We start from the raw sequence: 22,581 nt of genomic DNA on the forward strand, positions 1-22,581 counted from the left end.
TCTCGCTCAACTCTTTTAAGTTACGGAGCTCAATCGCCCGCTGCAGAATCTTTTCAGCCCTCTCATCTGCCATCTTGTTGAGAAGAGATTCCAATTGCTGGGGACAACAGCCCAACCTCTCGCTCAACTCTTCTTCTAATTTACTGAGCTCAGCCCTTTTTTTCAGTAATTTTGCTTCCCTCTCACTTGCGCGCTGACGCCACTTTTCCTCTCTTTCTCGCTCTTCCTGCTGTCTGAGCTGCTCTTTTTCCTGCTCTTTCTTTTTTTGTTCGATGAGACTCCACTCTTCAATGAGCTCCTCATCATCTGCCCCCAAATCAGTAATGGCCTGAATTATCATGGGTTTTCGTGCCAAACCCCTTGTCTCAATTCCCAATTCCTCACACAACAGCAACAGGTCCGACTCCTGCAGTCTCTGTAGGTCCATGACAGTTCTGAGTCTGAGCTATTTCCAAAACAACTATGCAAAAATACCAAACCTGTAAGATTTAAGCACAGGTGTCTACCAGTTCTAAATTTTAACCCTCTTTTAGAACCTGGTCCACATCAAAGGAAAAGCCAAGCACTCACCCACACACGTGATCATGACCCAAGACAGCTGCACTCTCGCTGGCCGACCGTTGTTGTCGCTTGTGGCTTCAGATTCTCATCGCTGATCCACACTTGTTGGGTCTTCGTATCTCACCAGTCTTTGTTCCACAGATGTCGGGACTTCCAGGCCTCGAATCCCAAGGCTTCGGATCACAGGCTTCGGATCCCAGTTGGGTCTTCGTATCTCACCGCTGTTCACCAGTTGTTGGGACGCATGGTAGCAGATCCCACCGATGCCACCAGTTGTTGCGACGCAAGGTAGCAGATCCCACCGCTGCTACCAGTTGTTGCGGCTCGAGGTAGCGTGGCCAGTTGTTGCGTCACCAAGGGGGCTCGTCCGGGATGAGGGAATGGTCTGAACTTCAGATGGTTGGAGATTACAAAAACAAGCAGATTTAATGGCAAGAAACCAAGACACTTATTTACAAAAACAGAACAAGGAATCAAAAGTTAAGAGTTCATAGCGTCGAGCGTCTGGATGAGCCTGATACCCAAGGCTCAGAGCCACTGGATGAACCTATTACCGTAGGTCCAGAGCGTTCGTGCCCACTTTGGTCGCAGGTTATATAGCCCAAGACTCCGCCCCTGCACCAGGGGACCTTCCATCGCGACACAAAAGATCGGCACCAGCACCACCATCGAAGACCTGTTGAGCCCCCTCACTAGGCGGTAACTCATGGGGCACAAAAGATCGCCACCACACGTCACAGACGCAGCTGGCCAAGACACCTGTTTAGAGCCCGCACGTGGGAACTGGCAAGTCCGCATTCCTAAGTCCGCAGTCCGCATTCCTATAGCATTGTGTCGTGTTGACGTCACAGCCGCAGCTGCGCAGGCTTCCTCTGATTCGTTCCGGGTTCTTTTTTCAAGACGAGGGACACCCTTTCTTCTCCTGTCGTCGGTTGCTTCTCGAAGGGGAGGTCGTTTTCGCCGAGCCGAGTGTGGGAAGAGCCTCGTCGGCCACTTCCCAGAAAGTCACCCTTTTCTGCGAGGTCATCGTGGGGTCAAGTTGAAGTACAACGACCCGTCAAAATTGCCGCCACGTTTCATCTCCGGTCTCAAGATGAATCGTAACAGTGTTTCGATGTGTCAGTCTCCGGCTGTTCTGGCGTTCGACATGAAATTTCGCTTATGCTTGTAGGAAATTAACATTTGCTATTTTGATTTATAAAGTTTACTAATTGGCCGTTTGAGGCCTGCATTCACTATAGGTAGGTCGCAAAATTTTCGTTTCGAGAGATATGGTGAGCAGCGTCTGAGAAAAAAAGTTTCAATGAAGCCTGCAAACCATTTTCACCCAATAGGTCTCAAGTGTTCTGCAGATGAGCCATGGCGCTATCCCAAGGGGACACGAACCGAGGATAGAAAAGAACGACGACCCAAAACTCTTTCTCGTTATAGTCAAATGTTTTATTGAAATCCCCCAATGTGGAGTAGATTTGTAATAAGGTAGTAATTACTCATTGACATCCACCCAAGCGCAGCCATACGGCTACAAAGGAAAGCACTTCCTTCTCTTCCCAGAAACATCGTGTTGTTCACTTTTTTAGTGAACTTGCATTCCGCGCTTGAACGAACCGCCCTGCAAGGCTCACACTCATAATCAGAGTTCTTTTTAGCGCACACAAAGACGACACATCACCTTCCTCACATTCAGACGGTGCTGCGTCCATGCCCGCCATGCGTCGAACAGCAGCCTGAATCAACAGCATCCCCAGTGTACCCACCGGTTTTCTGATGGGAACAAGATTTCGCGAGGTACCGAAATCCGCCTTGTGCGGTAAAGCCCATTGTATCCCTTTCTCGGTGTCCCTGTTCAAGCCCACAGTGACGGGATTTCAAGGTACAGGCTACATCCCCAAGCCATGCAGCCCAGGGAAGCCGAGCTCCAGGCCGGGCCACGGCTTGTGCCCAGTTGGAAAAACCGGTGGATAACCGGCCGCCAGCGGGAGTCCAACCAACCACCTCCACTGCTTCACCGAATTGGGAAGTTTAAGGAGCTGCAGAAGTGATTAAGGTGAAAACTATTCTCTGCTGGTTGCTTCTCAGCAGGCAAAAAGCGCACATGCTGGACACCCCACACTTCTTTTGGAGGTTTCTCGGGAAAAATAAATTATTATAAGGAGCGTAATGTCAGTTCTGAAACATCCGTTATATCTATGGGTGTCAAGCCAAATGAAAACACAAGCGAGTTTAAGGCTAGCTCTTCCTAGCCTTTATCAGCTCATCGCCTACGTCAGAGAATGCATACGAAAATTAAGAACAAAAGACGCGCCTCCGCTGTCTTCGGCCCTCATACACAGGAACGACGTCGGCACTGCGTTGCTGACGCAAGTGCGGTGCTTACCAGCTCGTATCCACTTCCGAGAGAGAAAGAGGTCCGCTGCCCGTCGCTGTGTGTATGGAGCGACGAAATTGATCGCTCGTCGCGACAAAGAGCGCAACGGTCGTTATTCATACGGAACTGAGGACATGCCGGGAACGAAACCTTTTGTTCTTTCGTCGCCAGCTTCAGCGGCGTGACGGAGGGCCTCTTCTCCAGAGACAACCCTCGCTGGACACGAGAACAACGAGGCGGCGTTGTTTGGTATGGGGGGCGCCGCGCTCACCTGCCTACCCGCACTCGATTATGGCGCGAGGTTACGGCGCCCTCGGTAATGGCACGGCGAACGCGATAAGTTAGTAGTGTCTCCTTGGTCGATTCAAGACCTTTTACGCTTAGCCGCGACCGAGCATTTCGCAAGTATGCAATATCGGTGGTTTTGCTTATTTGCCAGCAAAAACGCACGTTAATTCACCGTAGACGTTAAAGGAAATACTGGAGCAGTGGCAGTTGAAAGAAAAAGTGTTCTTCGTCTGCTGCGAATATAGGTTTCGTCCACTAAAGTGAAGCATGAACTTATACGCTGACACTTTAAGAACGATTGCAAGGAAAGCCTGCCGCGAATATATATAGCTTCACATTTACGATAAACCGGCAAGCGCAGTCGTCCTGAAAGCGATAGCGATCGAAGCTGGCGCTGGCGAAAGCTGTAAAGGCCTGCTGGTCTCGCACTTTCGTAACCTAATCCCAGCGGATCTTCAGCGTGGATAGCATGTTGGGCAGCGCTAGATAGCCATGGGGCCGAGCGCCTATTTCTTTGTCTCAGGCAAACACCGAGGCTACCGACCCAACAGTTCCTGAGGAGAAGCTGCCGAATGCACCGTCTTTGCAAAAGCCGTGTTCCTTAGCTATGTAGTGGATCATTTATGGCATCTCCTAAGCTCTAAATCTGTGTAACGTATAAGGACAACTCTTGTCCTCACCTTGCGGGACCTTTTAGCTTTTAGGGGCACCGTAAGAGTTCTGCAATACTGCTGAGCAATGAACCAAGTTGCTCGGTTACTGTTGGCAAAGACAGTATCTTCCTGAGCTTACTCTGCACTTACCTATGACCGCGGGCTATTAGCGCCCTCCTCAGCCCGTGTGTGGAGTGGAAGTCTGCTGACACGGAATTAGAGCCGTGGCGTCTTTTAGGGTGTAGAATGCGAATCAGCAGTTCATAGGCGCCTCTAGTGGGCTGCAAGTGGTCCTATCGTGTGAAAGCCAACTCGCTGCGATCCACTGCTATATGCTTCCGCGTACTTCAACTGAGTCAACTTTCTCGATTCTTGATTTTGTACTTCGAGCCACTTCGTACTCCGCGTACGAACTAGTACGACAATTTTGAGGACAACAGAATGTTTCCTTATGTGTGTGTCTGCTTTCATCGCAGTAGGTAGATCATGAAATGTGACCAGGTCAGCGGCATTAGCATATAATTCAGGCGCTCTTTGGACTAAGCATACATAGCAAGACTAGGAGCCTCAACTGTAGCGCGCCGCGTAGAGCTCACACGGGGAAGAGTGAAGTGCTTCCGTTGCTGTCCAACCTATAAGCTGCGCTGCGATTGGAGGAAAGGTCGGGCTGTCTAGCAAACCGCGGCTGGGTATCGACTCAGCTGCGGACCCGGAGGGCGTTAGTACACCGACTCCCTGGCCGGCTGCCTGCACGACCGTCTTCTCGGAAGGGTCGCGAAGGCCGGGACAAACATTCGCCCACGCTGCGTGCTCCTCCAACAGCGCTGCAGATTTACCTGTGGCCCCTCGCCCCGAAGTGCGTCTACGCTGCCAGCGCGCGCGAGAGAAGCCTGTTTGCTTTTCGGCTTGAACGAGCTTTCAAGTGCGCTCCTCAGCGGCACCTGAGTGCATTTACCTGCGGCCCGAACAACGTATACACGCGAGCCAGGAGACTTGTGCGCGCTAGGGCTCGCGGGTGGAAGAATTTGGGGGCACAGCGGAGGGGGCTACAGCGTTGGCGCACCTACGGGGTTTGCATGGCTGACGGGGTCATGACAGCTGCTCAGCCCGCACTCTTCGCGCAGAGCGCAGGTGCACTCAGGGTCGGTGTACGCTTCGGGAAGAAGACGGACTGCGAAGAGCTTTGTGCAGCAGAGAGCTCCGTGCCTTCCAAGTACCCCGCGCAGAACTAGCGAAAAATATCACTGGTAAAAGGCACAAAAGGTTGACAACAGTAGGTTCGTTTCGATGTTAGCAATAAATTCTTGTCGACTCTGATTAGCCATTCTCAAGGCGGCATTTCACGCAGGCAGGAAACTGTTTTGGAGAGCGTCATTTATTGGTATAGAGCTCTTATGCGCCCTGAAGAATAGTAGCCTCTTCCAATTATGTCCGAGCGGTCTTTCACGGTGTCGGCATCATCCATGTCCTCAAATGTCCTTACACATTCCATTCAAGTAGCTTTCAGCTTTTCCCTGGTTCTCTTGTAACATCCCCTTGGCTGTTACTTGTGTTGGCTTAGACCTCCCCTTGCTTTTATTTTCATGAGGGCCTTAGATGGCGTCGAAGTTAAAGCCTCCGCGCACACGCATCTTTCCGACGCTGGCCTGCACCATTGTGTTTTTATTTTGTCCGTGGTCCAGTGGTCACATTCGCGAAAAAACTTGGAGACACTTAACCTACCTTTAAGAGCACAGTATCATTAAGCACCGCCCCCGCGCAAGTACTCCTTCCTTTTCGCATAGGTTCTGCCTACACGCCCACCTGCACGGAACTGGTCACTTAAATTGCGAAATTGGTTTTTTGAGGTAAGCAAATGGCGCATACTCGTTCACATATCTCGGTGGACACCGAAACCGCGCCGCAAGGAAAGGGAGAAGGTTGGGAGTGAAAGAAGAAAGAAAGAGGTGCCGTAGTGGAGGGCTCCGGAATAATTTCGACCACCCGGGGATCTTTAACCTGCACTGACATCACACAGCACACGGGGGCCTGTGCGTCCTATACTTTACTGATTTTTTTTTTGTTTGCCAACGCTGACTGGGGGAGTTTGCTTGCAATTCGATGGGTTGATTGGCGCCTGCCATGATGGGCAGGTTCTGATGATGTCACAAGCTCATGTGAACTCTGTCGACCATCATCAACTTAATTCCCACCACTGTGGTCACGAGGTCACACGGCTTCTCTTGATCAGTCATCGGTGCACACCATGGCAGTGGACCACCTGCTTTTTCTTGACGGACGGACGCCGGCTTTTCTTGAGAACCGGGCCTCGAATGATATCGCATTAACAGAATCCTCCAAGCACGTTCATTCATTTTCGTGCATGTTGTTCATCCCATTTGCCCTTATTCCGTCGCACTGCACTCCGGCCGGCCTCAAACCCAGGTGGGGTCACGCTGCTCCACGCGCCGCCATCAATGCGTTTCGGCCGATCTCTTTATGCAGGCAACCCGCTCTCTATGCCGGCAGCCGGTGCAGCGGCCCTTGGCCAGACAATGGCCCTCTTTGTCCTGCCATCGGTCGCTGGCCCCCGCGCGGGCGTTGCACGGCCACCTCTCCGGCCATTGTCTTCCGCTCTGCTGGCTGCCTCGGTACCGTTTCGCGTAGCGAAGAGAAAAATCAGGGCCTGAGCGCGCTCGGCATTGGTACATAATCCGAGAGGAGCCACGCAGGCTCGACATTGGAATGTGCTTACGTCGAAGATTGCCCTGAAGCTGACAAAAACGGAAAAGAAGCGTGGCCTCTCGCACGCGGGAATTTTGCACCGGACTTATTCAGCACCAACGAGGAAGGACCGCATGGCATAGCATCCCATGTGCTGCCCGCAGACGTAGGTTCGCTCGGCAATATTGTGTCTCCCTAGACACATTTTGTCTTTAAAGGTAACAGCCAGACTTTGTATCATTTTCAAGGTTTTGATGCTCAAGAACGATTGCGGTAACCCGCTCGCCGGCGCCTTTGAGTTTCGATTCCATTCGAACAAAAAATTCGGAGGGCACTTAAGTCTGTTTAGGTGGAGGAATGCGAAAGCGTGTGTTTTGATGAAAGGAAAGGTTTTTGAGGAAAGGAGAGGGTGCAGTGGCTCTGAAATCTCGACATATCGGTGCACACCTCAACCGCGCCTTAAAGCATACAACTGAAGGAGGAGGATAAACTTTATTTCCGCCGACAAATGTCGCGGACGGTGTGGAGATAGCCCCATGGCCAAGAGCCCGTGGCGTTCGGCGACTTCTAAGGCTCTTGTCACAACCCGGATCTGTGTGTCCGAGTCGGAACTGAGCAATGCGGCCTCCCACTAGTCTGGATTCGAGAGCTGCAAACCTCGAGGAGGGGAGTCCCGAGGGCAAGCCCAGAGTATGTGGGATAGAGTGGCATGTTGGCCACATAGTTGACAGGAAGGGGAGTAGACCTCAGGGTATATGCGGGCATATATCGAGGGGTTGGGGAAGGTGTTCGTTTGGAGTTGCCTCCACGCAACCTCTTGGGGTTTGATGAGAGAGCTATGGGCAGGGAAATATAGAAGTCTATATAAGCGGTAGTGCCTGGTTATGCCATGAAATGTAACCATACGATCTCTCGCCGTCCGCAGAACGGGCGTGTCTGCTGGGATAAGGCGGCCACCAAGGGCTGAGGTTAGGCCACCTCGAAATATATTCCATTGTTTTTGTCTTATATAGTGATGTGATATCTTTGCAGTCACCTTCAGAGTAACGCGCGCACCCGTTCAACATGAATATGGCACAGAACCGTGACACATTGTGCCACAGCCTAAAAATAGAAGCTCAGTGGAAAGGTAGAGCCGACCACTAATTCACGACAGTGTAGCCTTAATTTAACTGGTTAATTAGCGGAACTTTTCTTCACCTAACGTACTGTAAAGAAAATACGCAAAAGTGGTTCAAAACATCTTTTCAGGCTACTTTCCCTCGACATCTTCCCATAAGTTGAACATAATGGTTTGGTTTATGGGGTTTAGCGTCCCAAAGCGACTAAGGCTATGAGAGACGCCGTAGTGAAGGGCTCCGGAAATTTCGACCACCTGGGGTTCTTTAACGTGCACTGACATCGCACAGTACACGGGCCTCTAGAATTTCTCCTCCAAAGAAATTCTAGCCGCCGCGGCCGGGATCGAACCCGCGTCTTTTGGGTCAGCAGCCGAGCACCATAGCCGCTGAGCCACCGCGGCGGCTTTGAACATAATGAGCACCACGAATAACCACACTTGGCTAATGTTATGGGCCAGTGCAAGGATCTTTCACCGGCATCGACGGGTGTAAGATGCGTGCCACGAGAAAATAAAAGGCACGCTATGTGCTGCTTGGCCACTGGTAGACAAAATGGTCATTGCGATTGAAATGCAATACAAAAGACTCCGGAGATATCGAACAGGATCAATTTTTGTGACCCCTATTAATCCTCAAGGCAGTAATTATGTTATACTTCTGCAAAATCGTTAGAACACTTGCATCTTTTTTAGCTGCAACAGCCGGAACGCGCCCGTACTGCCAAAGCTTCCATGCTGTTGTTCAGAGAGTTCTCACATTTTTGCCGCCGCGGTGGCTCAGTGGCTATGGTGCTCGGCTGCTGACCGGAAAAACGCGGGTTCGATCCCGGCCGCGGCGGTTGAATTTCTTTGGAGGAGAAATTCTAGAGGCCCGTGTGCTGTGCGATGTCAGTGCACGTTAAAGAACCCCAGGTGGTCGAAATTTCCGGAGTCCTCCACTACGGCGTCTCTCATAGCCTTAGTCGCTTTGGGACGTTAAACCCCATAAACCAAACTAAACCAAACCAACCAGTTCTCACATTTGATCTGTTTATCTAGTCTCAGTATTCAATGGTGCGATGCGTTTCGTCACTGTTGATTTTACCATTATATAACATTGTCTGTCAGCAGTTACGAGTACGAGAAACAAACTTGCCAAGAGTGACGCAATCGAGTTCGGGCCACTCAGCGAGCTGTGCTACCGTAGTAAGGTGGAAAGTTGGGCGAGTTGAATCTTATTCATGATGAAGTTTAGCGCCAAAAACGAGCTCGTGTTGTGTCTTCACTCCTACTTTGTCCTCGTTTTTGGCGCTAAACTTCATCATGAATGTGCTACCGTGGCGCGTTCCAGTGACGTCATGAGTGACCTCCGTGTTACTCTCCTTTTTCCTCCTTCCCCGTGGTTACCACCCTTCGGTTACTCCGACTACTAACACTACTACTAATACGGTAACGACGCTAAACCAAAGTGGTGGGCCTTTAATAGCTGCCGCCGAAAAATAATAGCTTGTCCTGAGTCGCTGTTTTTCTGCCGATAGTCGGCATATAGCGCAGCTTGTAGCCTGAAGCATCATATCCACCACCGTTCTGCGCGAACGGACGGCTTTGATCACAAAGCTAAGAACATGTGTGCCCGTCTTCTTACTGCAGTGAGCGGCAAGAAAAGCGTGCCCCACCGCGCGCGCATAAACACGGGCGAAGAGTCAGACCTCCTGCTTTGTCGTGCGACCCGACCTCCCGCAGCGAACGGAGATCGGGCGCAGCTACAGTGCGCACCCGGTGGGGTCCCGGCGCACACTCATTCGTCACGCGCGGCGAACGTGTGATTTTGTAAATGTGCTACTAAGGCTCCTTGGCAAGGTAAGCATAAATTCTCATCAAGTTTTCGACATGTTGCGTGCAAGTATATGACGCCTTGTTAAGATCGGCTAATGCGCAGACGTACGCTAGAAATAAGCTGGCACGTTCAACGTAGCAGACGAAGGAACCGTAGCACCTTGCACCTTTGTTGGCGCAGCGAAATGACTGATGTGGTTTATGAAACGTTCGGAGTTGAAAAGGACGTTTTGGTCAGATGATTGTCAGCTGGGTTAGGCCTAACGTCACACCAGGCCAATCGCTTTAAGCTATAGACGTCACGGTGTAGTAAACAGAACCTCTCGATGTCGCGCCCACAGACTTCTATGCACACGGGATTACGGCCAAGCTCCGATAGAATTGACAGAGCCGAGAGGCTTTCTGGATACGATAACTTTTGTGACGTCTCCCGCATGTTAGCCGATGCAGCGAAGAACACAAATGCCTCTGGGCGGAAGAAACCGCGGCGGCAAGGCCCTAATTCTTCCGAAAACTGCTGCTCCTCTTGGCCACTGGCCGGCAGAGAGAGGCCACTGGCGGTCCAGTGGGACAGTGCGGAGCTCTCATCATGCGTTTGAAGCCTATGAGGCTTACCACCTCCACCCACGTTATGGACTAGTTGGTGTATGTGGTGTTGCCTCCGGAGGCCCGAGAAGTATACCTCCGCTTGTCGCCCCATTTCTGTTTATGGCGCAGTCTGTTTGGTCAACACCACCTGGTTAGGTTTTCAAGCCTGCGTGTCACGTGACCTGAAGCCGAAGACGTCACACCGCGCCGGCCGCGAGAGTGCGGACCTCTCCGGAACGTGTGCCGCAGACGAGGTTCACCGACCGCCAGGTCTGCGTGATTTATCAGGGTGACAACACATAGTAAAGGTTACATCTATTTATTTGTTCAAATTACACAGTCTGTGCACTTATCTATCACAAAACAATGTCTTCACGGCTCAAATGGATGACAGACAGCAAGAGATATTGCACTGTAATATTGAAAATAAGCCAAAAATACAGCAAACGCAACATACAGGCATTTGGTTTTGGTTTTGTGGAGTTTAACGTCCCAAAGCGACTAAGGCTGTGAGAGACGCCGTAGTGAAGGGCTCCGGAAATTTCGACCACCTGGGGTTCTTTAACGTGCACTGACATCGCACAGCACACGGACCTCTAGAATTTCTCCTCCAAAGAAATTCTAGCCGCCGCGGCCGGGATCGAACCCGCGTCTTTTGGGCCAGCAGCCGAGCACCATAGCCACTGAGCCACCGCGGCGGCATACAGGCATTTTAAGTGCATACTATAAAATCATAAGTAACTGAGAGAGGATACAAGTTGTTGTACTGGTGAGAGGCACACACTGTGGCACACAACATTCCAGAAATTTGTTTATCAAAGTAGGCACTGTGTGTGTCTGATTCGAATCTGAAGAAACAAAACAAAACACATTGCAATGAGAAAATCAGGCCAAAAGTTACAATACAAAAACGTACTCCCTCCGTCCCATCCCACCACGTTGAATAAGCTGAACAGACTGTATCATGAATACGTGCACTGATGCGGCTGCCGCGTTAAAATTTCGCGCATCACCACATAAGTTCCCACTCCTGAAATCAAAACAAGGCCTGATATGAATTTCATCAAGCATAGCGGCACACTGTGTTCATGTGGCTGCAGATGCTAAAATCTCTGGGAAACGTGCTTGATAAAAGTGGCATCAGAAGAACCAATTTCTTGGCACATTTAAAACAGACGAGCCCACATTTCTTACAGATGGGGCAAGGTTAGCGTACTTGTTCTCTTCAAAAAACTTGCAGTACGCATGACGCGATATTTTGTGCTGAATGCATGCAAACAGCATTAATTACCTTTGGGCTGTATTGCATACGCTTTGGAGAAAGAGTATCTGTTCTTTACAAACTTTACAGCCCCTTTCTTTTCTTCACCAGTGCTTCCTTCCTGTTTGTCTAGAAGGGAATTTAATTCAAGCAACTTGCGGTGAAAACTGCAGCGCTCTTCAGACAGCATGCACACGATTTTCAAAATTTCCAACCAGGAACTTACTTTGTGAGCTGAGTTCGGTGCAGCAACGCTACCCAGATTCTTGATCGGGAATCCTTGATAGCAGGCAGGGATTTGAAGGTTTTCGAACAATGACAACGACGCCTTCAACCCAGATTCACGATCGTCGGCAATGTGCAAAAACATCGTGCACTTTTCTTTATGATTCGCAGTCCACTTCACCAACACTGAAACCACTACCAGGCGCGCGTTTAGTTCTTCGAGGGACGAAAAACGTCCTCTCTCTGCTCCACTTCATATGACTCCAGTGCTTCCTCCAGAGCTCTTGCGAGCTGGGAATCTTGTCGGCTCCCCTTGGCATAACGTGTTTCTTTTGTGCTGTGGTCTGGTACTGAAAGGTACGAAGGGTAGCCGGGAAATACTGCCGGCACATATCCACGGTGCAGCCGCGGTACTGGCAATCCGAGTGTAATAACTTTTCCTGTTCTTGGATCCGTGTACGATGTCGTCCTCATGAAACGACGAAATGATGCGCGTATACAAGCCTAAAAACGTGTAGTAAACGTCTGGGAAGCCACTAGACGTGCTAACAGCTAGTATGGGAACAATGAGCTTATCTGGGCTTCGGAAGCATCGGAATAAAAGTGCTGCGCAAGTACAGCCAACTAGGAGCATAGAACAGGATCGACAAAAATGCTGTACGAAGTGGGCGCGAGATCCTCCCCAAGAGTGGGCCGTAACTACTTCTTGAAAGTGTCGCCTTCTTTTGGAAAACAAAAAAACACTAGCATCCTCATCCTTGCGTCGTAGTTGCCGGTGTACCCTGGCACGAAACACTTCTTCGGCATTTTAGTATCAACTGCACATCGGCCACGGAAACAAAACTTCCTCAAAACAACAACGGGAAACGATAAGCGCGACCACGCCATGCAATCCGACCAGACCGCGCATAGGCCCATTTCATGTCGCTGCGGCTTCCGTAAAAAGTTTCAGCAGGCAACAACTGTCGTCAAAATTCTAGCGCAGGCCTGAAGGGGTTTTTGGTTTGGTATTGGGGGATTAGTGTGTGCGCGGTGCGCAAGCGTCTGCATATTCTTTTGCTATATCTTCATGAACATCGCATAGCTTGCCTCGTCCTGCTCCTTTGGCTCGTAGGTTGCATGGTCTGAGCCCATTAGGAATGATGATGAATGGGCGCCTGTTACTCTTCAACATTTCTTTGTTCGCAATCTACTCATCCTTGTGGGTTATCCTCAAGAGCATTGGTCTAATACCGTACGCTATTCTCTGTTTTATTGCAAAAGCAGTGCAACCTGCAGCCAAAGTCTGTCGAGTGTATGAAGCCTCGGCTTAGAGTAAAAGCGTTGAATATAGTGAAACCTTCATCAGAGCAAAAGCATCGACAACAAATCAAGCTACTTTCGCAGAATTGTCGATTGAAATGCCTCAGCGTCCTGTACTCTTTTTTTTTTTCTTTTTTGCACAAGGAGACAAAGCATATCCCGTCGACGCCCACCGAAGCTAGTGGTCGTATGATATGTAGTGTGTTTCGCTACGGAGTTCACGCTGCCCCTAGCTCTAATAAAGAACAAATAAGAAAAGTATATACTCTGAGCTTTGGTTTGTTTGAACATTCCCTAACTAGTTAGAATGAGAGACTATACATGGCTTGTTTTTCATCCTTATCTTCATGCCGGATTGTTTTCAAAAGCGCGAAGGAGTTTAAACAACGAGCTTCCATGTTCATCGTCAAAATAAACGCATCCCGCCAACAATGGGAGCAGCGCTCATGCACAAGCCACTACAGAGTGAAAAGGGGAAAGCATCGGGGGTGTATAAAGTATACACTAGTCCTGTTGCTACGCCTACTGGAAGCCGATTACTATCGATGTGAGTGTGACGCAACTTGCGGGCCCACTTAAGCGCGTTTTATCCACTGGCTTAGAAAAAAAAAAAGTACAGATAGGCAGTGTATGCAACATCGGCGTTGAGATCGCTCTTTGGTTTCTGCGGTAAGAGCTGCAGTTCAAGATAATTCTTGAGCAACGGACGCTCACTCTGGCCCCTACCCACGAACCCGGTGGCTAACAAAAAATGGCAGCACTGGTTGCTTACGCATGATGGCAGCACAGTTTGAATGTTATTCCATATCATGTTCCATTTATCAGTTATAAGTTCTAAAGGTGGTGTTTTATAATTGTTTCATGTGGGATCTGAAAAAAGTTCTATGATGCAATAAACTCATACAGTTTATCATACAAATATCATAGACTTATATACAAATCATAGAAAATTATCATTCAATGTCATACATTTCTGTAAAATCATACAGTCATCATAGAGATATCATAGAATATCATACGAATTGTATGATATATCATACAGATTGTATGATATTCTATGATGAATGATCTATGAGGTTATTGCATCATAGAACTTTTTTTCAGCAGGCATATGCGCTTTAAAGCCGCTCTGTGGTCGCTGACACTTCAAGTACCGCCAAGCTCTGAAGAGCGAAGCTGTCGTTTTTCTACATGCCCATACCGCTTTTCCGGTTCCGTCGGCAGTCGTCCTCCATTTAGTGCCTGCTGGAATCCATGCCTCGGTACACGTAGCGTACCTCAGCGTTCGAGAAGACCTTGTATCATCGCGCTTCTACTCTGTTTCTCTGCGTAGACGAAAACCGCAGCTGTATACTACGCCGCCGCAGACAGACTCGAGCCGAGAATAGAAAATGACAGCGTTCAAGACCGGAAGCTGGACAGCTATGGGAGGAGGAAGCGCCGTGGGGGAGGTTGGCGCTATTAACCCTAGTCGACAGAAAACGCTATAGAGGGGCTACGTTGACAGCCTTGTAGCTGGCAAGTGTATAGTTATCTTGAATGACGCGTGCAAGTCAAACGGTCGATGTTGTTCTCAACTATTTTCTTATTCTGATGCTTCTTTACTTTGTGGCTCATTTCAGGCGTACAACTGCACGTGCGCTGAGCGGAATTACTTGTTCTTTCGTTTGCGCGACTCATCAGCCATCGGACATGCTTTGCGGGCAGTGCCGTCACCTTTTGATAAGTTCATATACTGAGCATTATACGCTGCCCCAACACATGCAGCATAACAGCAAAAAGGCGTTCTGTGTTACTCGTGCGAAACCTGAGCCTCGAAGGGTGATGACGTACGGCGAGTGCTGCCGCACTGGCACTATTCAGCGGCCCTCTCTTTTTTATCCACTTATTGTTCCGAAGGTCAGTTCGGATAGACATTGCCTAAGAGGCGAAGATACATCTGACACACGCGTCTCCCAACGCGTTTCCTTTGGGAGTGGCCGAAGTGTGGCAGGCTGCCATTGTCTATTGTTATCGATCTCTGTAGCAGTTGCTAGACCTTTCCCATGCCACGCGGTTCTTTTGTCTTGCTGTAAACAATCCCGCTCCTGATAACACCGCACACTGCACTTCGCTGTTGCCATAACGCTAGTAGCTGTTTGATAGCCTTGACACTGTGGGATGTACTTTCCACAATAAATGAGCCCGTTAGTTCAAGTAATGATAAAAAAAATCGAGGAAACAAACAAACAGCAGTCATGAAAAGGCTGCGGCTACACTGTAATACGCTAGATCGTATGTGGTAAACTTCCATAAGCATCGTTTCAGCAACTTGTACGGATCATTACAGAAGTTTGAGAGAAAAGTAAATAGGCCTCGGGTTTTTGATCTCTCTCACAATTCAAGCGGCAGGGAGGACCCTAAGACGTAAAAATAATAACAGCGGGTTCTTAGAACGCCCCTCAAACGAAGGACAGCCGTGTGCAACAAATAAATCATTCCCACCAACACAGGATTTCTTGCGTAACCTGTGAAAGGTGGCATACTTTGAAATCTACCCAGAGCAACTGATGTTCAGGCAGGAGGAATGAAACGCATGACTTGCGCTGGCAACTCAAGTTGCTAACAAAAAAGGACTGCCTCGTGATGTCCGAAGGTGGTACAGCATATAAAAAAGAAAAAAGTTTTCTTTTCCCTAGCACAACTATAGCTATAGCTGTTTCTGATATTCTGCAACGCTCTTAAAAATATTACTTTGTGAATAGCTCCGTCCTGCGATGCAATTTTCGCACTTTCAGGGTATGGTAATTTCTCTTGAGCATGCCATGCGCCGTTCTGAGTGTTTTCACATGATGATTCCTGATTTTTTTTTTTTTTTCATTCGATATCTCAGAGAACACCAAACTCAAGTTTCATCGTCACGAGAAAAATGAAATTTTACAAGCAATAATCCAGTGTTTTCCTGTTAAACAGAAATCAGCAAAGCAAGGAAGAGACATCTATATGATCGATTTTTACTAAGAATGAAAGTTGGATCAAGTTTTATTCCGTATTCATTCAAGTGCTGTTAGCGTTTGCTGAAGGAACTTCGCGTGGCGCTGCGGGGATGACACCTCACTCGCATACCATTGTAAGACTCCCGTTGAAATGCACACACAAGCCAGACGTCAACGTCCTCACCTTCGAGGTCTACCGTAGCGTGCCTTTCCTATTGTGGCTATGACGTCGACGTGACGTCAATGCAGCTGCTGCCATCTGCCGCTTCGAATGTCCCATACAATTCAGTTCTTCCGCGGCGAGGTTCGTTCCTGGAGTGGGTGATCCGACCTCTTCTCAGCAAACAACGGGAGACGCTAAATAACTAAGCATGATCGCGGTGCAGACGAAGGCACCGGTGCCTGTTTAAAAATGGAGTCGCCGCTTCATCCAGACGAGCGGCTGAGAAAGAGAGAGCGGCTTTGCTAAAGCCAGGTCACCGACCACGAGCGCCGATCGAAATGCCGCAAAGTGAAAACAAAAAAAAGAAACAAGCAAGTGACCGTCATTAGCCCAGGCTTTTACGCAGAAAGCACCAGAAGAAACTTGCGACACTGGGCCAGGCAGCCCTATACTTGTAGTGCGGCTTGTAGTGTATGCTACACCCCTTGTGTATTTCTGTTGCAGTTTAGGATCAAGCAAACCAAACCCAGAAATCGTCTCCGTCTGCTTCTGAATGCTATAAGGTTGTTTTTCCAATTTTTCCGCAGCGATCTCGTTGGCAGTGGCCAAAATACTGTGCGAAATCACGCGACCAGTGACAGTCGGTTTCTTTTCAGCTGATCGCAGTCAGCTCTTCGTCGTTGATACCGTATAGTACCGAACTGAAAACTTTGTTATCACCACCTAGCTATAGTTTGGTAGCCGCGTGCTTGTAAACGCGCGCCGTTTTAAATTGTGGAAACGATACATATGAGCGTGTGTACTAGGTTTATCAGCGAAAAGCACCAATAATTTTTTTAACAAGTTTTTTGTTTATATATCGCCAAAACTAGAATTAGCGGACGTCAGAAAACTGTTAATCATACGCTTATTAGGCCGATTACCTAATCTTTATTGATCAACCTTTTAACAGTAGCCGTCATGCGCTTGGTTTCAGTTAAGAGATTTGTAGCTGGCTGTTGGTAATAGCCGCATAAATTTTTAGAACTTCGAGAACGCGATTACCGTCTGCACTGTGGCTCAACAAATATTGGATAACTCGCGCTCCTTTTGAAAATCATATGTGATTTGAGAGCTTAACGGGATGCCCAATGCGCATGTCACTGCGGCGCTCGTGTCACGTGACTATCTCTCTCTCTTCGGTACTGAAGCAGCGAGCAGCGGCGACCACCGCAGCCATGGAGAAAAAAAAACTAAGGAGGGAGCATGACGTCACGCGGCCAGCGTTCGCAAGCCGAGTGTTTTGAAGTCGTTTCCTCCCTCAGTTTTTCGCTCTCCGAGCCGGTCCTTTATGTTTTGATTCCGGTATGTTTTAGTGCGCGCGTATGCGCGACCCGCGGTGCGAGCGTCTACAGCAAGGAAGTTGATCTACAGTTAGTCTGCCGCGCTAATCGGCGCTAACTAGCCCGATCCGCTACCCTTCTGAACTTCATGCGCGCGCGCAGCGGGGCTAGACTTTACCGCACACTATCACGTGGTGCGATCACGGGGGGACACACTCTTTTTTTTTGCTATATCTTTACTTGTTAAGACTAGGCTTCAAGGTTGTCGCCGGACGCTCCCTCCTCAGTTTTTTTTCCTCCATGACCGCAGCCTCCGCAGCGCGGATGGGACAGAGAGGGTCACGTGGCAAGTACGCCCTTGAATGGACGTTGCAGGGCGCGCGCCTGACACGCAATTTCCGCAAAGCCAAAATATTGTTAACCACGGCGCCAAGGGCAATCGCTCTTTAGGAATTCTAAAATTTGTATGGTATGGTAAGGGCTAGCTGCAAATTTCTAGTTACAACTACAATAGTAATTACAATAGTAAAAAAAAATTAATTCTTAGAAATTACCCCGCCGCGGTGGCTCAGTGGTTATGGTGCTCGGCTGCTGACCCGAAAGACGCGGGTTCAATCCCGGCCGCGGCGGCTGAATTTCGATGAAGGCGAAATTCTAGAGGCCCATGTGCTGTGCGATGCCAGTGCAGGTTAAAGAACCCCAGGCGGTCGAAATTTCCGGAGCCCTTCACTACACGTCGTCCCTCATAGCCTGAGTTGCTTCGGGACGTTAAACCCCAACAAACCAAACCAATTCTTAAAAATTTTTCTACGAACACCAGTTTTTTGCATGTCCGCTAACACTGGCGGGCATCTAAATGCCGATAATGCAATCTTGATACCTCAAAGAGCTGACATGGTCGCGAATGTTTGTGCTGTTTGTTTGTTCATTCTTCAAAGCTGCTGGCACGCGGCTCTATCGCTTTGTTTTGTGACACTTTGTTTGTGATGTGATGTTACGTAGTGGTGGCATTAAAAAAAAAATTAGTGGCGGGCTTCGCTTGAACACCCGGCACTTCTTGCATGGCATCAGGCGTGGCGAAGTTGGCTTGTTCGGAATGCCATGGCGAACTTTTAGTTAGTTTATCCGGTTAGTTTATAGTTTATCCGGTTAGTTTATCCTCAGCTTGGCCGGTGCCCTTTGTTCGCTCCTGCTGTTTATGTCGACGGCTTAGTTGGAGGCCTACAGAAGGATTCGCAGCCCCAGTGGCCGCAGCGGCTTCCCCCGGGGGTTTAATATTTGTTAAAGAGCCCACACAATTTTACGCTAGCAATGTAAAAGGCACGAGCAGCGTGCACAGGATACTGGTTTTATAGACAGTGTAGAGATGCAGTTTTCATGCTATAATGGTACTGTACGTAGAACACCGAGATGGTTTTCTTCTTTCTTTCTTTATTTTTTATTTTTACATACTGCAGCCCCTATTGGGGCTATTGCAGGAGTGGGTTTAGCAATTTCTAAAAATGGCAATGTACAATACACACACAAAAAGATTACATCTAACATGGTTGAATACATAGCGCGAACAATGTGATAAGCAGTGACTAATAAATTGCAGCAATGTACAATGAACACAACCCGAAGAAAACATCATGTGGCACCGACAGCTGTTAAAAATGAGTTTAATGGAAGAGACCGCGTTATGCCAGGAATTAAGTTCCAATGTTCAATAGTACGAGGAAAAAAGATGTGTTTGAAATTATTAGTATGGGCGAAGTATGGCTTAACATTAAGGCTGTGATGGCTCCTGGTATTCTTGCCTCAGGCTTGCTGCCTTAAAGTGGACACACTCAGAATGGCCGTCAAAACAGCGGCGCACATTTTCCATGAGCGTGTGCACGAAATGTCTCAGAAAGGTGGAGCGCCTAATACATGCTAGGAACCGTTACGAGGCCCCAACCATCCTGCCACAATACTCTCAAAGAGCCCCGAGCGTTTGACGCATGCCGCGATTATCTTCCTCGCCTGCATTGTGTCTCGCAGCGGGTCGCGCTGCAACGGCGGCCAGAATCCCTCACCTGGAGGGGCCAGCACCTGGGGTTCGAACCCCCGCTGCTACATGACTCATCTGCAGACGTGGTCCCGGGGTAAGGCGACGCGAAACAGTAGAATGGGGAAATGCATACAGGGTCCTGGCCTGAGAAACGGCAGAGAGCAGATGCTGCGCTTTTGTGAGGAAAGGTGTTGCGGAGTCAAGAACCGCTGGGCTCCACACTTTTGTCTCGCGGTTTGTGTGTGCTTACTTTTCCGTTTGTTTACTTCAGGTGAGATCAACGCTGCTGTAATTTAAACCGTTCGCAAAGTTTGCGGACTCGAACATACAGTGATGCGCACCCGAGGAGGGACCGCTTCGAGCAAACTGCATGCTCAATAGGCTAAGATTTTGCTGCTTCCTTTAAGAGCTTCTGTGTGTTTCTGTTCTGCGTGGTGAAGGAAAAAAAAAAACGCATCACATTAGAACACCATCTTGCTTGACAGTAATAACAATATTCTTTCGTTCACAGAACAGAAAAACGCGCTTTCAGGACTCCTTACGGGCAGTACCTGGAGCAATATAAGAATAAATACAGCATTCTTCACAATTGCTCGAAATGGCATAAAACCATATGGACTGCAAGATCTACTCAGTATATAATTAAGGAAGTACAGTTTAGGTCGACTTGTTCGTATCAGGGCGAAAGTGCGATGTGTTCACGTTTTTGTCTTGTCCGAGTTTTATTTTCAGCCGTTGAAGCGCAGCGGGAGAGGTGCGTCAAAGGTTGCTTTGGATTGCGTCCTAGTGGGGCGCATATATTTTTTGTCCGCGTCGAGAGAAACGCTTCTGCCTTCTCCGATTTTAATTATTTCATAAGTTGCTTCGTGCTGACTGTTTTCAAAACCTCTCTGAATTCGAATTCGCGGCATTACCGATGACAGCCACAAGCAAACACGGTTCGCAAAACATGTTGCCAGAACTAAACAAGAACAGAACCGTAATTACCTCTGTCTGCAGGATTGGGACACAATGACTCCTCCTCTGGTTGGGCGCTCTGTTTCTTGGCTATCGTGGCCATCGCGACGGTGGCCGCGCAGTACCATTTGTGGGGCTGCAGCCCTCGTTTCCGCAGACCCATTGTCTGTGTGTCCGCGGCTGTTGGCTGCAGATATGCTCCACCCCATAACGGAGCCTTACGTTGCCGTTTCGCCTTTCCTGTTCTGCCTCCTGACGCGCCTTCTTCCATTGTGCGCGGCCCGCTCCTCTGGCTCTTGCGGTACTATTCCTTTCACGCTCTTACGGGAATAAAAGCCTCGACCCCTTCAAGGGGTGAGGCCTTTATTTAGGTAAGAAGGGGAGACCCAAAAACAGGCTGAAAGGCGGAATCGTTCGTCGCCCTTTCCGGGGAGAGGCCCTTGCGCACATGGTAGGGGGCTGAAAAAAGGAGGCGGGCTGAAAAGTGTACAGCGGGTATACTGCGGCCGTAAATCCAAGGTTTGTAAAGGTCACCGACTCCGAGGGAGCTCCCGTGAACGCTTTCTGTTGCGATTTATGTTTGAACTTTAGGCCAGGCGTGTCGACATGCAAACCAGGCGTCTGTAGCTGAACGTTCTGATGCAGGCACAGAGTAACGTAGCTTTTTCATCATCGTCTTCATCATCATCAGCCTAACTACGCCCACTGCAGGGAAAAGGCCTTTCCCATGCCTCTCCATTTAACCCTGTCCTCTGCGTCGGTGGTTCAAGGGTAGGTTTTTAGGCTACTTCAAATTTTCATTTTTCCTTTCACGGTCGAATTCTGTTGGTCACTTTGTGCGAGAATGACCTGATCGTGTATTTTCTTACTGATACTGTACTGTCTGTATAAATTTTCGTACTCACATTTGTAATCATGCACTTTCCTAGTATAGTATTATGTGAAACCTTCTGTACCACTCCTGCGATGTCCCAGTTCATGGGAGACCAGTATTTGTAAATAATTAATAAAGAAATCAAACAGGGCCTTCCCGTTTAGGGCTCTGAATTCAGTGTCAACTATATAGGAACATATCTCGCACGCCGAAATTAATGTCATAACGTCGACGTTTGGCCGGGTTTCCGTTCGTTCCATAGGGTCTTGTTACTCTGGTACACCCACGGACAGCTGTCGATCCGACATGAAACGAAATCTGCGGCCACCTGCTCTCGGAGCAGCAATGGCGCTCTTCGCAGCAGCGTACCCTAGGGTCGCGATAGAGGAAAGGGGAAAGAGCATCCTGACGTGGGAAGGAGAGCTCTAGCTTGCGCCGGAAACAACCGCAGCTTTTCACCACAACCTTTGGAGAACTAAAGACAGGCTCGCTCTGCCCACGACCCTGGCTTCTTTTCCTAGCCATGTGTTCCACTCCGCGCATTCCGCTGTGGGCGATCATGCACTGCCGGGACCCGAGGGATAGACGGCTCGCTGCTCTTGCGGCAGGGGCGAAACTACTTGAGGGGTCCCCTCCCAGGCGAGAAATTTTGCGTAGGAAAACCATATTGAGCGCCATCTTTTCGACGAGAAAATTCACAGAAATGCATTGTTCTAATGGGACCATCCTCCCTACCCCGTCATAGAGTGACCCATAAATACGACCCCTGTCTTGCGATCCTTCGGAATTTTCGCCAAGCGCAAGTAGGACCTTCAAAACTGGCTTCCCTCTACATGAACAACAGGCGCCTTGCGGTACTGTGGAGCTGCAGTGCACTCTGAGCATGCCCAGCTTTCCACGGAACATGTACTACTTGCGCCATCTGTCGGCAGTGGCGGCGACACGTCGCGTAACTGAATGGGAAGGGGTACAAAAAAAATCGTAAAACATGAACAAAAGCACCTACAACAAATGACCCGGGGATTTGCATAGTATATATACACTTAGATGACGAATGTGCCGAAGTTTCAGTTCTGTGCTGTTAATACACAAGCTTCCCAGCGCGTTTGAATATTATACGATGCTGCCTATTGGAGGGGGCCACAGCGGCGCGTATCCGAAATCCACTCTGCTTTACAATGAGAGGCTATGTATTGCTTTTGTCTGCGTCGCTATTGCGAAGCGCAAGTCGGAACTACTGTTAGGCTCCCAAAGACTCGTATTACGATACGTAAACGCCAAATAAACTCTAAAGGCAGTTGCAAACATGAGCAGAGGGAAACCCTCCCTCGACAGCCCCGAGCGTACGAGGCTGCAAGTGTATGGACAACAATG

At 49.1% G+C, this 22,581-nt stretch overlaps 1 pseudogene; it reads right to left on the reverse strand.

Moving 5' to 3' along the window:
• Positions 1-11,632: 11,632 nt before the first annotated feature.
• LOC149359212 (uncharacterized) lies at positions 11,633-20,589 on the reverse strand (annotated as a pseudogene).
• Positions 20,590-22,581: the final 1,992 nt, after the last annotated feature.

Source organism: Amblyomma mixtum, chromosome 2, assembly GCF_055824585.1.
Source record: "Amblyomma mixtum isolate Tamu chromosome 2, ASM5582458v1, whole genome shotgun sequence".
Classification (NCBI taxonomy): Eukaryota; Metazoa; Arthropoda; class Arachnida; order Ixodida; family Ixodidae; genus Amblyomma; species Amblyomma mixtum.